This window comes from Canis lupus, chromosome 22 (genome assembly GCF_048164855.1).
Source record: "Canis lupus baileyi chromosome 22, mCanLup2.hap1, whole genome shotgun sequence".
Taxonomy (NCBI): Eukaryota; Metazoa; Chordata; class Mammalia; order Carnivora; family Canidae; genus Canis; species Canis lupus.
In genome coordinates, this window is record NC_132859.1 from 22,546,658 (window position 1) to 22,560,904 (window position 14,247).

General features: G+C 39.2%; 1 protein-coding gene across 16 annotated transcripts in view; it reads right to left on the bottom strand.

Moving 5' to 3' along the window:
- Positions 1-14,247, bottom strand: part of TMEM108 (transmembrane protein 108) — a 349,072-nt gene that overhangs the window by 303,352 nt on the left and 31,473 nt on the right. The gene's annotated exons all lie outside the window — the stretch shown is intronic.

Here is a 14,247-nt window from a genome sequence, read left to right on the forward strand (position 1 = left end):
TTTCTAGATTCTGAGTACAAAAAAAAAAAAAAAAATCAATATATGAAGCCTGTTCTTAAAGATCCTAAAATTCAATGGAGGAAACACACATTTGTGAATAACCAAATATGTGGTCAAAGGAGGCGTGAACAAAGGGCTATGGGAAAATATACAAAACTGAAGAGCTCAGAGAAGAATTACAGTGCAGAAAAAGTGTTTCAGTAGGGTCCCTTTAAGGAAGGAGCAAGCATTAGACAAAACCTTCCTTCTCTAAAGTCACTGGCAAGTACCAAAGGTGATCCACAAATGCCCTTGGAGGCATTTGCCTGGAGAATGTAAGGCAAAGATGCAAATGAGTTACTTAGTTTCTGTATCACAACTCACATAAATCAGTTCTTAGTAGCCCTGTAAGTTAATTACAAACCAAAGAACCTAAAATTCACCATCCTTTTGCCTTCAGATGCTTATTCCCACTTAACCTACACAATGAATAAATATGAATGGGGGTAGGCAGCAGACAGTAGACATCATGCCACAATCTTCTATAATAGGTGGTTGCCAAAGCTCTCTGGAAATATGATTAGTCTCCACTTTGGGCTTTCCTCCAGGCCGTTTACTTGATGTTAAGAGAACCTTAAGCGGCTTGCTTTAGCTCTATCTATGTTATCAACCAACTGGACAAGATGACAACAGGTAGAGTATATGGGAAGAGTCCACTTGTCTTGGTTATTTATGGTCTGGCATGCAGCAAGCAAGCACTGTGCAAAACTTAGGTCTCACATGCCATGCACCAGGGTATGTTCTCTGGTCTTCCGGAGAAGCACCTCAGCCTGCACTCAGAGGCTTCTCTATGCTTTGGATGAGGTCGTCCTTTAAAAGAAGGTAAACCCAACACCTCTGCCCCAGCACATGAGTAAGATGCCAGTTCTGGGCAAGTATTCTTCTCTACTTTCAAGTTTTATACCTAGTCCATATGACATTTACTTTGAAGGATACCATCTCATCTTAGAAACATTCTGAGCCCCTCTGAACTGCTGTCCCTTACCTACAACATAAAGTTAATAGTAATCATCTCCAACAATCCCAAAGAATCACTGAGGGGATTAGGACAACTCTACTTTTAGAAAGACCACTCTTTGGACACAGTCCTAAATAAATGCAGTAGGCAGCGTATGTTTCATCTTACCTGACTGGGCTTAAAGGCTCATTATTTGCATACAGGGAACAAATCCAGGAGGAAATTTACAAGACTCAAGATTAATAAAATATAAACAGACGGGTGCATGTGTGTGTATAGGTTTGTGTGAAGAGGGTCAGATTTCACATTTGGTAAATGAATAATTCAGTCTCATTTAATGCAATTATTCTGACTGAATAAATCCAATCTTAAAACTCTAGTTTAACATCTCAAATTTCTCAATATTTCCTTCTAAGTTGCATTTATGTTTCAGGTGATTATTCACTTAAATTACTGAGTCACTATCGATAATTAAAAATTAAAAATATGGGATCCCTGGGTGGCGCAGCGGTTTAGTGCCTGCCTTTGGCCCGGGGCGTGATCCTGGAGACCCGGGATCGAGTCCCACGTCAGGCTCCCGGTGCATGGAGCCTGCTTCTCCCTCTGCCTATGTCTCTGCCTCTCTCTCTCTGTGTGACTATCATAAATAAATAAATAATAAAAACAAAAAAACATATCCTTTAAAAAAAATTTTAAAAATATCACTAATTCCATGGCTTACAAGAGGGTGACAGTCTTATAACTATGGCTTTAGTTTTTCTTGGGCTTCTCCAGTCTTTAATCTAACCTCAGACATTCAGCTCAGCAATTCAGAGAAGCTTTGCAGAGCATCACTCAACTGTCATGAAGGGTTCAGATACTGGCCTGTTTGAGATAACCTGTGGAACTTTTTCATTCTGTTTTGTTTTTATTCTTAGGACATGGGAGGAAGGCTGGAGCTGTCCTTTGGGTGACAGAAAGTAACTGGGTATCCCAAAGGGTTGAGAAGAAGATATCTGCCCTATCTCCAAGAAGTGACTCAGGAGAACATACATGGGTGGCAGATTAAAGACCTGAAACACATACACATATGAGCTCTCCACATGCTATCCCTTTCAGCTAAGGAATACAGATGAGACTATTTGCACGACCCCCTTCTGATTTATGCTTCAGTTTAAGGAACTCTTTTTCCTCAAGGATGACTTTAGCTTGTCTTAGAAGACCCACTAAAGAAAGCTAACAGCATCCAGGATGATTCCCCCGTATGTCTCTAGGGCTGCCCTGGGATCACATACACCACACTTGCATCCTAGGAACAGAGGGAATGTTGAGTCAGTCTGGGAACAAGAGTCAGGGAATCCTGACCAAATTCCTGTTCATTCCTTACACAGAAAACAAGAAATAGAGACTTTCCTAGAGTGGGCTAGCTCTCCTGTGATTCTAAGTAGCAGGCAGAGGAAACTAGCTTGAATAAGCAGGAATTTGCCTAGTCACAGGAAGACTGAAAGAGGGGAAAAAGAAGGTGACATTTTTATTTTATTTCTGCCTTAGCATTTTGAGAGCTTTGGAGGTTGCCTCCAGAGAGGAAATGTGACTGAAACATCCTTCTTGGAGACACAGCTCTCATTTTTCTTCAGAATTTCACAAGACCCATCAATCACCCCAAGGAGGAACTCAGTAGAAGAGAACTTCAAACTTCCCAGCTGGACAGCTCGTTGGAATCTTCATTTTGGAGCAAATGCTCCCTACTCCTGTGCTTTCAGTGCACCTCGGTATGCCTTGCTCTCTGCCGCCCAGCACTTCCTCTGGACAACACCCCTCACCTGGCTGGCTCTTCACTAAACACCACTGCAATCACTAAAATAAAGTGAAAAAACAAAAGGAGAGACATAAAGCATACTTAAATAGGCACTTTTTCCTCTGCCAAAATAAAATCTAAGACCTCATATTTCTTAATTTTCAATTCATAAAAACCAGCTGCCAAGCTGTGTGCCCCCTGCTTCATCCCAAGCAGCTGGCTACCTACTAGCTTGCTTCTCTTGCCTCTTACCCAAGTCTTTGGCCCAGCCAACCAAAGAATGAGGAACCATAGGAGTCCAGCCCCCAAGTCCTGGTATATGTCCCATGGATCTGTCTCTTAGGCTTTAGCATGACCACTTGATATATAGAACCAAGGCAGTGCCCTCAGCCTGCTCAGCCCTGAATGCTGTCATTCCCTGCTTTGGTGTGGCAAGCTGATTCTAATTCTAATTTCTTGGCTCTGGTCTTGATTTCTCTTTCTTCCACCGGTTTCTCCCTAGATCTGGATCTATTTCCAGTTAGCCTTCAAAAGGTAGTACAGCATAAAGAGGCTAAGTCCCTTCTTTTCACAGACATCAGGCAATTTGGGCTCTACCTTCTGCCAAGGCCCTCCTATATCTCAAGCTGGAAAATTGCGCTTGGCTTTTAATCAAATGAAGATTGAATAGAGCAGCTCTAACATTCTGATTCTATATTTTTAAAAAAAATTCAAGGGAACAATTTGAGGTGGAGATTATAAGACAAACTAAGGGCAGAGTAGCTTAATTTTCACATACTCTGCTTATGTAGTTTTCCTGTTCCTTTGACCTCCTTTTCCTTCATGTTCTCCCTGTCCCAAGTACTCCCATCCCTGTATCCATCATTTTGTCACAGAAAGAAGCAATGATTTACTCAAAACCCTAGGTCCATTCTCAGCTTCCAGGAGACCTCAAGGAAGTCTCTCTCCCAATCTATAAGCTAGCCTCTTAGAATGCAAAAGAATGGCAGTCATATCCTTGACTCTTCAAAGTGGGAAAAGAACACTAATCTGAAATGAAACGCATAAAGGATTATTCCTACTATTATTAGCACCATTTACTGCCTTTATGGAAAAGCTTTGTTTCCTTTTAGCCTTTGTGACTACCACTGCTTTGGCTGATGCTTCCCTCTGCTTCCCATCATTGGTAGTTACTTTCATCCTTCATTGATTAAATCTGTTCTCCATCTTAACTTTCCACTCTGGCCTCTCAGCTTTTTTTTTTTTTTTTTTAAGATTTTGTTTATTTATTTATTTGGGGGTGGGGGAGAGAGAGAAGAGAGAGAGAGAACAAGCGAGTGAGTGCACAAGAGCAATGGGAGGGAGAAGCAGGCTCCCTGCTGATCAGGGAACACAATGCAAAATTCAATCCCAGGACTCTGGGATCAAGACCTGAGCCCAAGGCAGATGCTTAAACCAACTGAACCACCCAGGTGACTCTCAGCTTAGTTCTTAAATGACTAGCTGAGTTTCCTACACTCAAAAGTTGGGAACCCCAAAAGAAGGTACAAAATAAGGGAAGTTCAGGGATGATAACCAAGACTGTAAGTGCCAGCTTTCAATACTTGTCTGACAGGGCAACAATATAAGGACCAATTTAACCTGCTCCTCAAACTCCTTGGTCCTGCCATTGCATTTCCCTTCACACATCCCCATGCTTTTTCCTTCTCCTTTGGCCTGTAATTTCTGGCAATTGCCATTGCTGACCTCAAAAACGAAGAGGGAACAATTCAGAAAGCAGCTGTTTTCAGAGGACCTGACTGAAAGATAAAGTGGATCAAGTATCCTTAAATTCGGTGTATTCGAGGGAGGGCAAAAAGGTGAAGCTAAGGCATTGATAAATCAATGGGGGCTCTGCAATAGTGAAATGGAGAGCTGATACTTTGGGCTATTTCTCTTTGGTTTATTTCATTGTCTTTGACCACTTTATTCATTCTTTTGTAGGTGTGATCCTCAAAAGTTGACCTTTTCTTCCTCCATCTCTTCCCCTCACCACACTAAGAGAACTCATCCAACCATTAGTCACTGTTTTTGAAAAGTGTATCAGAACCCCTTCCATGAATGAGAGGGATAGAAGTTGCAAACCACTGAATTAGAGTGTCTACACAACTCTAGTATTACATGTTGTAAAAGTATTTTCCCTGACTCACCTTTTCTTAAGAAATTAAAAGCTGGGCTCCCATATTTTAAGTCCTCCAGGGGCTGACACTATAACTTTTGGCTTAATCTTATAGAGGACATTTTAGACACCTCATACTCAAGTATATATATTTAAAAAATACATTTGTTTTATTACATGTATTTAAATGTTAAGGTATTAAAAAACCTAGATCCTTGGGGCGCCTGGATGGCTCAGTCAGGTTGGACATCTGGTTTCGGACACCTGGTTTCGGGTCCGGTTGTGATCTCGGGGTTGTGAGACTGAGCACCATGTAAGGCTCCACACGGAGTCGGCTTGAGATTCTCTCTACCCCTCCCCTCCTACTCAATTGCAACTCATTCTCTATAAATGAATAATTAAAATCTTTTTTTTTTAAGATTTTATTTATTCATGAGAGACACAGAGAGAGGCAGAGAGAAACATAGGCAGAGGGAGAAGCAGGCTCCATGCAGGAAGCCCGATGTGGGACTCTATCCCGGGACTCTGAGCCAAAGACAGACACTCAACCACCCAGGCATCCCAAATAATTAAAATCTTAAAAAAAAAATTCTAGACCCTTATATCCTCTGCCTTCCTCCCTCTCCAAACTGCAATGAATCTCCCTTTTTCCCTATGCCCTACATTTCCCAGAGCTATATACCTTCCTAGATCATCTCCTTCTTTTAGGATCTGAGGTCTCTAGATATCACCTGACCCTTTTCCTAGCAACCTGTCTCATGATTCCTTATTCTTTCAGCCTCTTTAACTTGATTCCCCTTGAATGCTGATTTTTAAAAATACATTACTACCATGTGGTTTCTGTCTTTGTTCTTACCCTTTGAACCATCTATTACTTCCTCTGTTACTCTGTTTTAGTATAAAGCAGGAGAAAAACTCGTTTCCCACAGCAACAAAACAGAATGGGACTAGATAATGTCCTATCTTTCCCACCACAAAGGGTAAGGTATAAAGAAGGGAGAATTATGGCCAGAGGATAAGTCAAAACTATGGGGATGTGTTAGATACAAGAGTGATGAAGGAAAGAATGACAACAGAATTGTGAGTATTCCTCAAGGTGATTCCTTGAGGATTAATATCATTGTTTAGTAAGGGTGCTTTAACTTGCTAGAATCACAGCAACATAGCAGGCAAAAGACAATGAGATCTCATCTTACACATACTACCCTGGCAAAAATTAAGAAGCCAGGTCATGGCAAGCATTGGTGTGGACTCAGGAAAACAGGAACTGTCTAAGAAGTGCTACCGAAGGAATAGTCTGATACAGCCATTCTGGAGAGCAATCAAATGCTACTTAATAAAATTAAGTATGACCCAGCAAATCCATTCTTGTATATAAATCCCAAAGGAATGCTCATACACAGTAAAAAGAGGTTGTCAATGCCAGTACTATTTGTGGGGAGGAGCTGGAGGGAATCTGTACAAGTGTCCCCAGCTGTACAAATGTAGTAGATGTGCCATGGAGAAGCACACCAAAGAGAAGCAACAGGTTAGATATACACTGGGCTTAGATCCTAAAAAAATTCAATGCTTAATAGGAGGAAAAAAAGACATGAAGTTCTAATACATAAATACAAAGTATGAATTTTACAATGTACCCAAATAAAGATATACATTAAAGTAAAATGACTGCCTGTGGGGAGAGGTGAATGAAAATGACATATAGGGATAAAGGAAATAAATATATAAATATATAATAATAAATATATAAATGCGTATATATGTGTGTGTGTATATATATAAATATCAACATTGGTTGTATAAGGCCCCTTCCTGATAATGTGCCATAAACCAAAAAATAAGATTAACCCAACTCTCTGTACTTGTGACTTAAACTCTCACAGTTTTGGAAGATAGGTACACAAAACTTAAAACCCCAACTGTGCCACTTTTTTATTATGTAACTTGAGATGAATTAGTCTATAGCAACTTCAGCATGTTCACTTATATTCTTGAGGACTTGATTCTTATTATGAGAGATTTTGAGAGGATTAAGTAAGCAAGAGTATGAGCCTGAAGCACAGTATATGTTTAAGGAACATTAGTTTTCTTCTAAAGTAGTACAATCCTGGATCTCTAGTACTGTCCAACAGAACTTTTAGCAAAGATAAAAATATTCTGTATCTCCAATACCAAAGGTATTAGCCACATCCAACTGCTGAGGATTTGAAATGTGACAAATGCAACTAAGAAAGTGAATTTATTTAAATAGGTACTGGTGGCTAGTAGCTACCATATTGGGAATAAAGCTCTAGATGCTTCCACATGATCTATAGAGGTAATAGCTAATCAGCTGGTGCTTGGCATCTCTACTATAAATTAGCAAATAAGAAGAAACAAGAGACATGAGACAGAAGAAGGCAGGAAGAAGCATACACATTCTATCCTGACTCACTCATGTGCTATTTTACAAGGATGATTTGATTTAGGCTACTGATATATAAGTTCCCAGAGAACAGACTTAAGTTTGATTTGTTTATGACCTATCAAGCTTAATAAAGAATAGGCACTCAGGAAGAGTATTCACTGGAATGAGGTGGTATGGAGGATGAGCAAAGCACAATAACCACCCAATGACACCAAAATTCAAAAGCATCTCTCTTGCTTTTAAAAGGCTTCCTGAGAGTCCAGTCAAAACTGATTGCTACTTCTACTGTGCTCTCAAAAGTTCTAAACTTATGTATATATATATATGACAAGAATAATATAAAGCAACATCATTAGTCACTAAAAATTGCAAATCAAAGCCACACCACTTGATACCCAGTAGGTTAGCTAGAATCAAAAAGTCAGATAGTCAGGGTAGATGGCCGAATAGGAGGATCCTAAACCCACTTAGTTCCCTGGATACAACTAAGTAATACCCCCATTAGTGTAAATACTCAGAAAACAACCTAAAGACTGGCAGAACAGACTCTCCATAACTAAATGCAGAGAAAAGCCCATTTGAAAATGGTAAGAACAGAGGCATGGTTGGGAACAAGGCTGACCCACCAAACTGTCCATGGGAGAGGTGGCCACTATAAGCACAAAGGAAGGAGAGGAGCAGACCCCACACCAAGCACCCTAGGCATGGGAACTCACACTGGAAAGACAAATCCCTGTAACATTTGGCTTTAAGAACCAGTGGGACTTAACATCATGAATTTTTACAATCAGTGGAGCTTAATACCTGAAACCTTAAAATCAGCAGCCCAGCTCTGGGAGGGCCAGAGGGCAAGAGAAAACTGGAGTCTTTGCCCTTAAAGAGACAGCACAACAAATAGCTCTGCTGAGATACAGCACAGATGCAGAAGTTTGAAAAATGCCTGGGGTAAACAGGAGGGAGATTTCTTCTCCTAATCCCAGAGCATGTGCTACTACTAAAGGGGCAGGGATCTTTGGGAGACTTCTCCAGAAACAAAAGAGCTGGCAGGCACCATTTCCCTCCCCCCCTGCACCCCATCTCCCAGCCTAGACACATGGAAACCTGTGGAAACCACCACACCCCAAATACTCCCCACTTAGCTTGCTAAAGGTGTGCCCATTCCCAAGATGACAACCCATTTCTAATACTCATCAGCAGTTTTCCAAATTGGTGCCAGGTCCACTCCAACAGCAGACCTGAACAAATCTGGCTAATATTGCACTCCCACTCTGTGCTCTTCTATGGACTCAACGCCTCCAATTTGGCCTTGGCAATAACCCATCCAAAGCAGCACCATAAGCCTGGCAGTGTGCAAGCAGTTCCAACAGGGGACAGCACCAGTCCAAAGTGACCCCTGCCCTGTGAAGAGCAGGGAAGGTAACCACACACACCAGTTTGACTGCAGCCCCAGCAGTAGCCTGGAGGCAAACATCTGTCTTATCACAACTACACCTGGCCAGGAGACAATACAGGGTGAGCACCCAGCAGTTCCATGCAACCACAACGTAGCACATGCGTAGTCTGACCCAACTCAAGCCAAGGTGACCCAGACTGGCCCGTTAGCAACACAGGAGCCAAACCGTGACCACAACAGACAAAGAACACCATTGTACATGACTGAAAGCAAATGTAGCTCAGCCACAACAGCAGGGTTACATATGATATACCCCTGAAACAGCAGGTTCCGGTAAACAGGGGACATTGTACTATAGGACACCACAGAATTGAGTAAGACTAAAGATATACCATGCATTTTTTCTAACCACAATGCTATGAAACTAGAAATCAACCAAAAGAAAAAAATCTGGAAAGAACACAAATACATGAAGGTTAAATAATACACTACTAAACAGTGAATGAATGAGTCAGCCAAGAAATCAAAAAATACATGGAAATAAATGAAAATGGAAACACAATGTCCAAAATTTTGGGGATGCAGCAAAAGCAGTTCTAAGGAGGAAGTTTATAGCAATACAGACCTACCACAAGAAGAAATAACTCAAATCAATAACCTAACCTTACACCTAAAGGAATTAGAAAAAGGAGAACAAATTAAACCCAACATCAGTAGAAGAAATAAAGATGAGGGCAGAAATAAATGAAAGAGAAACTAAATAAATAGAAATGAAACAGATCAAATAGAAATAAATAAATCAATGAAACCAGGAGCTGGTTCTTTGAAAATATCAATAAAACTGATAAAACTCGGGATCCCTGGGTGGCGCAGCGGTTTGGCGCCTGCCTTTGGCCCAGGGCGCGATCCTGGAGATCCGGGATCGAATCCCACATCGGGCTCCCAGTGCATGGAGCCTGCTTCTCCCTCTGCCTGTGTCTCTGCCTCTCTCTCTCTCACTGTGTGCCTATCATGAATAAATAAAAAAAAAATAAATAAAAAAATAAAAAAATAAAAAAATAAAAAAAAAAAAACTGATAAAACTCCTAGCCAGAGTCATCAGAAAAAAGAGGGGGGAAAGGGAGGAGAGAGAGGAGGGGAGTGGGGGCGGGGAGGGGGGGAAGAGGGAGGGAGGGAAGGAGAGAGGGAGGGATATCAAAATCACAAAAGGGAAATAACCACCAACACAACTGAAATACAAACAAGTGCAAGAGATTATAAAAAATTATATGCCAACAAATTAGACAACCTAGAAGAAATGGATAAATTCCCAGAAACATAACCTACCAAAACTGAAGCAGGAGGAAATAGAAATTTGAACAGACCAATTATCACCAATCAGTAATCAAAATCAGTAATCAAAAAACTCCCAACAAAAAAAGTCCAGTATCAAATGGCTTCACAGATGAATTCTACCAAAAATTTGAAAAATTAATATCTATCCTTCTCAAACTATTCCAAAATGTAGAAGAGGGAGGAAAACATCCAAATTCATTCTATGAAGCTAGCATTACCATGATACCAAAGATAAAAACACCACAAAAAAGATAACTACAGACTAATATCTCTGATGAAGATAAATGCAGAAATCCTCAACAAAAATACTAGCAAATCATATCTAACAATACATTAAAAAAAAAACCTATGCACCATGATCAAGTGGGATTTATTCCTAGGATGCAAGTGTGGTTCAATATTTGCAAACCAACATAATACATCACATCAACAAGAAAAAGGATAAAAACCATATGTTCATCTCAATAGATGCAGAAAAAGCATTTAGCAAAGTACAACATCCATTCTTAAAAACCCTCAACAAAGTAAATTTAGAGGGAACATAACTCAAAATAATACAGGCCACATATGAAGAAAACCAAAGCTAACATTATGCTCATTGGTGAAAAACAAAGCTCTTCCTCTAAGAGCAAGAAAAGACAAGAATGTCCTCTCTTTTATTCAACATAATACTGCAAGTCCTAGCCACAGCAATTAGACACAAAAAGAGAATAGAAGGATTCAAATCAGTAAGGAAAGAGTAAATCTTTCACTAATTGCAGATGACATATTACACATAGAAAACCCTAAAGAGCCCATAAAAAACTACCAGAACTGATAAATGTGAAGTCATAGGATAATCTATAGAAATCCATATTTCTATACACTAATTCTATACAATAATGTATACACTAATTCTGTATATTAATAATGTATACACTAATAATCAACAGCAGAAAGAGAAATTAAGAAAACAATCCCATTTACAATTGCACCAAAACTATAAAATACCTAGGAATAAACTTAATCAAAGAGGTAAAAGACCTGTACTCTGAAAACTATAAAACACTGATAAAAGAAACCAAAGGCAACACAAAAAAAAATATAAAGACATTCCAAGCTCATGAGTTGGAAGGACAAATATTGGTAAAATGTCTATATTACCCAAAACAATCTACAGATTTAATGCAATCTCTATCAAAATATCAATACCATTTTACAGAATTAGAACAAACAATGCTAAAATTAATATGGAACCATAAAAGACCCTGAATAGACAAAGCAATCTTGAAAAAGAAGAACAAAACTGGAAATATCACAATTCCAGACTTCAAGTTTTATTACAAACCTGTAGTAATCAAAACAGCATGGCACTGGCACAAAAACAGACACATAGGTTAAAAGAATAGAGCACCCAGAAATAAACCCACAATTATATAGATAGTCTTCAACAAAGGATGCAAGAATATGCAATGGGAAAAAGACAGTTTCTTCAACAAGTGGGAAAACTGGATAGCTATATGCAACATAATAAAACTGGACTACTTTCTTACACCATACACAAAAATAAACTAAAAATGGATTAAAGACCTAAATGTGGGACCCAAAACCATAAAAATCCTACAAGAGAACACAGATAGTAATGTCTCTGACATCAACCGTAACATTTTTCTAGATATATCTCCTGAGGCAAAGGAAACAAAAGCAAAGATAAAATTATTGAGACTACAAAATAAAAAGCTTCTGCAAAGAAAATATCAACTGAACAAAAAGCAACCTAATGATGGGAGAAGATATTTGCAAGACACATGCAATAGGGGTTAATATTCAAAATATGCAAAAACTTACATACCACCACCAAAAAAAAAAAAAATCCAAAAATAAAAAGTGGACAGAAGACATGAATAGACATTTCTCCAAAGATGACCTACAGACAGCCAATAAACATGAGAAGATGCTCAACATCATTCATCATCAGGGAAATGCAAATCAAAACCACAATGAGCTATCACCTCACATTCTGTCAGAATGGCTAAAATGAACACCACAGGAAATAATATACGTTGACAAGCATGTAGAGAAAAAGGAGCCCTCTTGCATTCTTGGTTGGAATGCAAACTGCTGTAGCATCTTTGGAAAACAGAGTGGAGGTTCCTCAAAAAATTAAAAGTTGAACTACTTATGATCTCGCAATCACATTACTGCTATTTACCCAAAGGATACAAGAATACTAACTGAAAGGGATACTTGCACCCCTATGTTTACAGCAGCATTATTTATAATAGTCAAGATATGGAAGCAGCCCAAGTGTCTTTCAATTGGTGAGTGGGTAAAATGTGGTATATGTGTACAACAGAATATTTTTCAGCCATAAAAAAGAATGAAGTCTTGCCATTTGCAATGACATGGATGGAGCTAGAGAGTATAATGCTAAGTGAAATAAGTCAAAGACAAATACCATATGATTTTACTTATATGTGGAATTTAAAAAACAAAACAAACAAGCAAAGGGGAAAAAATGAGAGATAAATCAAGAAACAGACTTCTAACTCTAGAGACCAGATGGTTACCAGAGGGGATGAGGGGAATGGATTAAATAGAGGACGGGGATTAAGGAATACACTTGTAATGAACACAAGGTGATACATGGAAGTTTTGAATCACTATATTATTCCCCTTAAAACTATTATTACATTGTATATTAACTAACTAGTATTAAAAACAAAAAAGTGGGCGGCTCCAGTGGTGCAGCGGTTTAGTGCCACCTGCAGCCTGGGGTGTGATCTGGAGACCCGGGATCAAGTCCCACATCAGGCTGATCAAATCCCACATTGGGCTCCCTGCATGGAGCCTGCTTCTCCCTCTGCCTGTCTCTCCCTCTCTCTCTCTCTCTCTCTGAATAAATAAAATCTTTTAAAAAATAAATAAAAACAAAAAAGTGATTATCAGCCTTGATTTGATATTTTGCTGATGAGTTTTTAAATACAGGCTTATTTGCTCTCTTGAAAACCCTTAAATAGAGCTTCTGGTTTCTGGTCAGCATGTAATGAGCTTGGAAGTCATCACCCCCATCCTCTCAAGGAAAAAGCTGAACTCTTCCCGAAAATCAACAACTCTTCCTTAGCTCTATCAGAGAGCTGAGGTCACAGGGCAAACTACTGCCCCCCAAAATCGGAGATGGACAAGTAGATGAAGCAAAGCACAACTTACTGGAACAGATACCTACAAGCAGAGGTAGGTACCTACCACCTCCAGTGGGTAACCAGTACCAAGGTAATAAACTGAAACTGTAATTCTTAGGGGCTCAGTGTAGTGGTTTCCTGGGGCTAGAAGCAGGAATTGACTACAAATGGACATAAGGTATCTTTTATGAGGTAACTGCAATGTTCTGAAGCTGGATTGTAGAGATGTTTGCACAATTCTGTAAATTTACTAAATATTAATGAAGTGTTTCTTAAACTGGTGATTTTTATAACATGTGAATTCTCTATCAATAAACTGTATTCTTTAAAAACTGATGTTATAAAAGACACAGAAAGGCTATATGACTATTCTAGAGAAAAGAAACTAAAAAGACAAAAGTGAATACAATAAGTGACCCTAGACTGGAAGAAAAAACCATGCTGTAAAAAATACTATGTCAATGGAATGTGGACAGTATATTAAAGTATTTTATCAATGTTAAATTTATCAAGGTTGGTAAAGTACTGTGGTCATGTATGAGAATATCCTTAGTCATAGGAAATATACTAAAGTGTTAAAGAACCATGAGATACATACCTTATCTCAAATGGTTGCAGAAAAAACTATATATACACATCTATATACAGTGGATTGGGGGTAGAGTGGGGGAGAAAGCACGTGAACATGAGCATGCAAATGGGACAAAGTGCCAACAATAAATAAACCTGGATAATGGGTATGAGTGTTTTCTGCAGTATATTTCAGCTTTTCTATAAGTTTGAAATTATTTCCAAAAAAAAAGGGGGGGGGCAGGGGGAGTGTAATTCCTACTGAGCACCTTTTGTACATAAGGCATTGTATAAAGCACTGGTAACACAGAAGACAAATTTGTGAGCTCCTGCCTTCAAGGAGATTAGACCTTGCATTAGTTGGCTGCCTATGTCTCCACTTCCTGGATGGGAGTTCCCTGAGGGCAGTAAATATTGAATCAATTTTTAAAAAGGGCAATAGAACAGAGTTGCTACCATAGCCTGGTTCC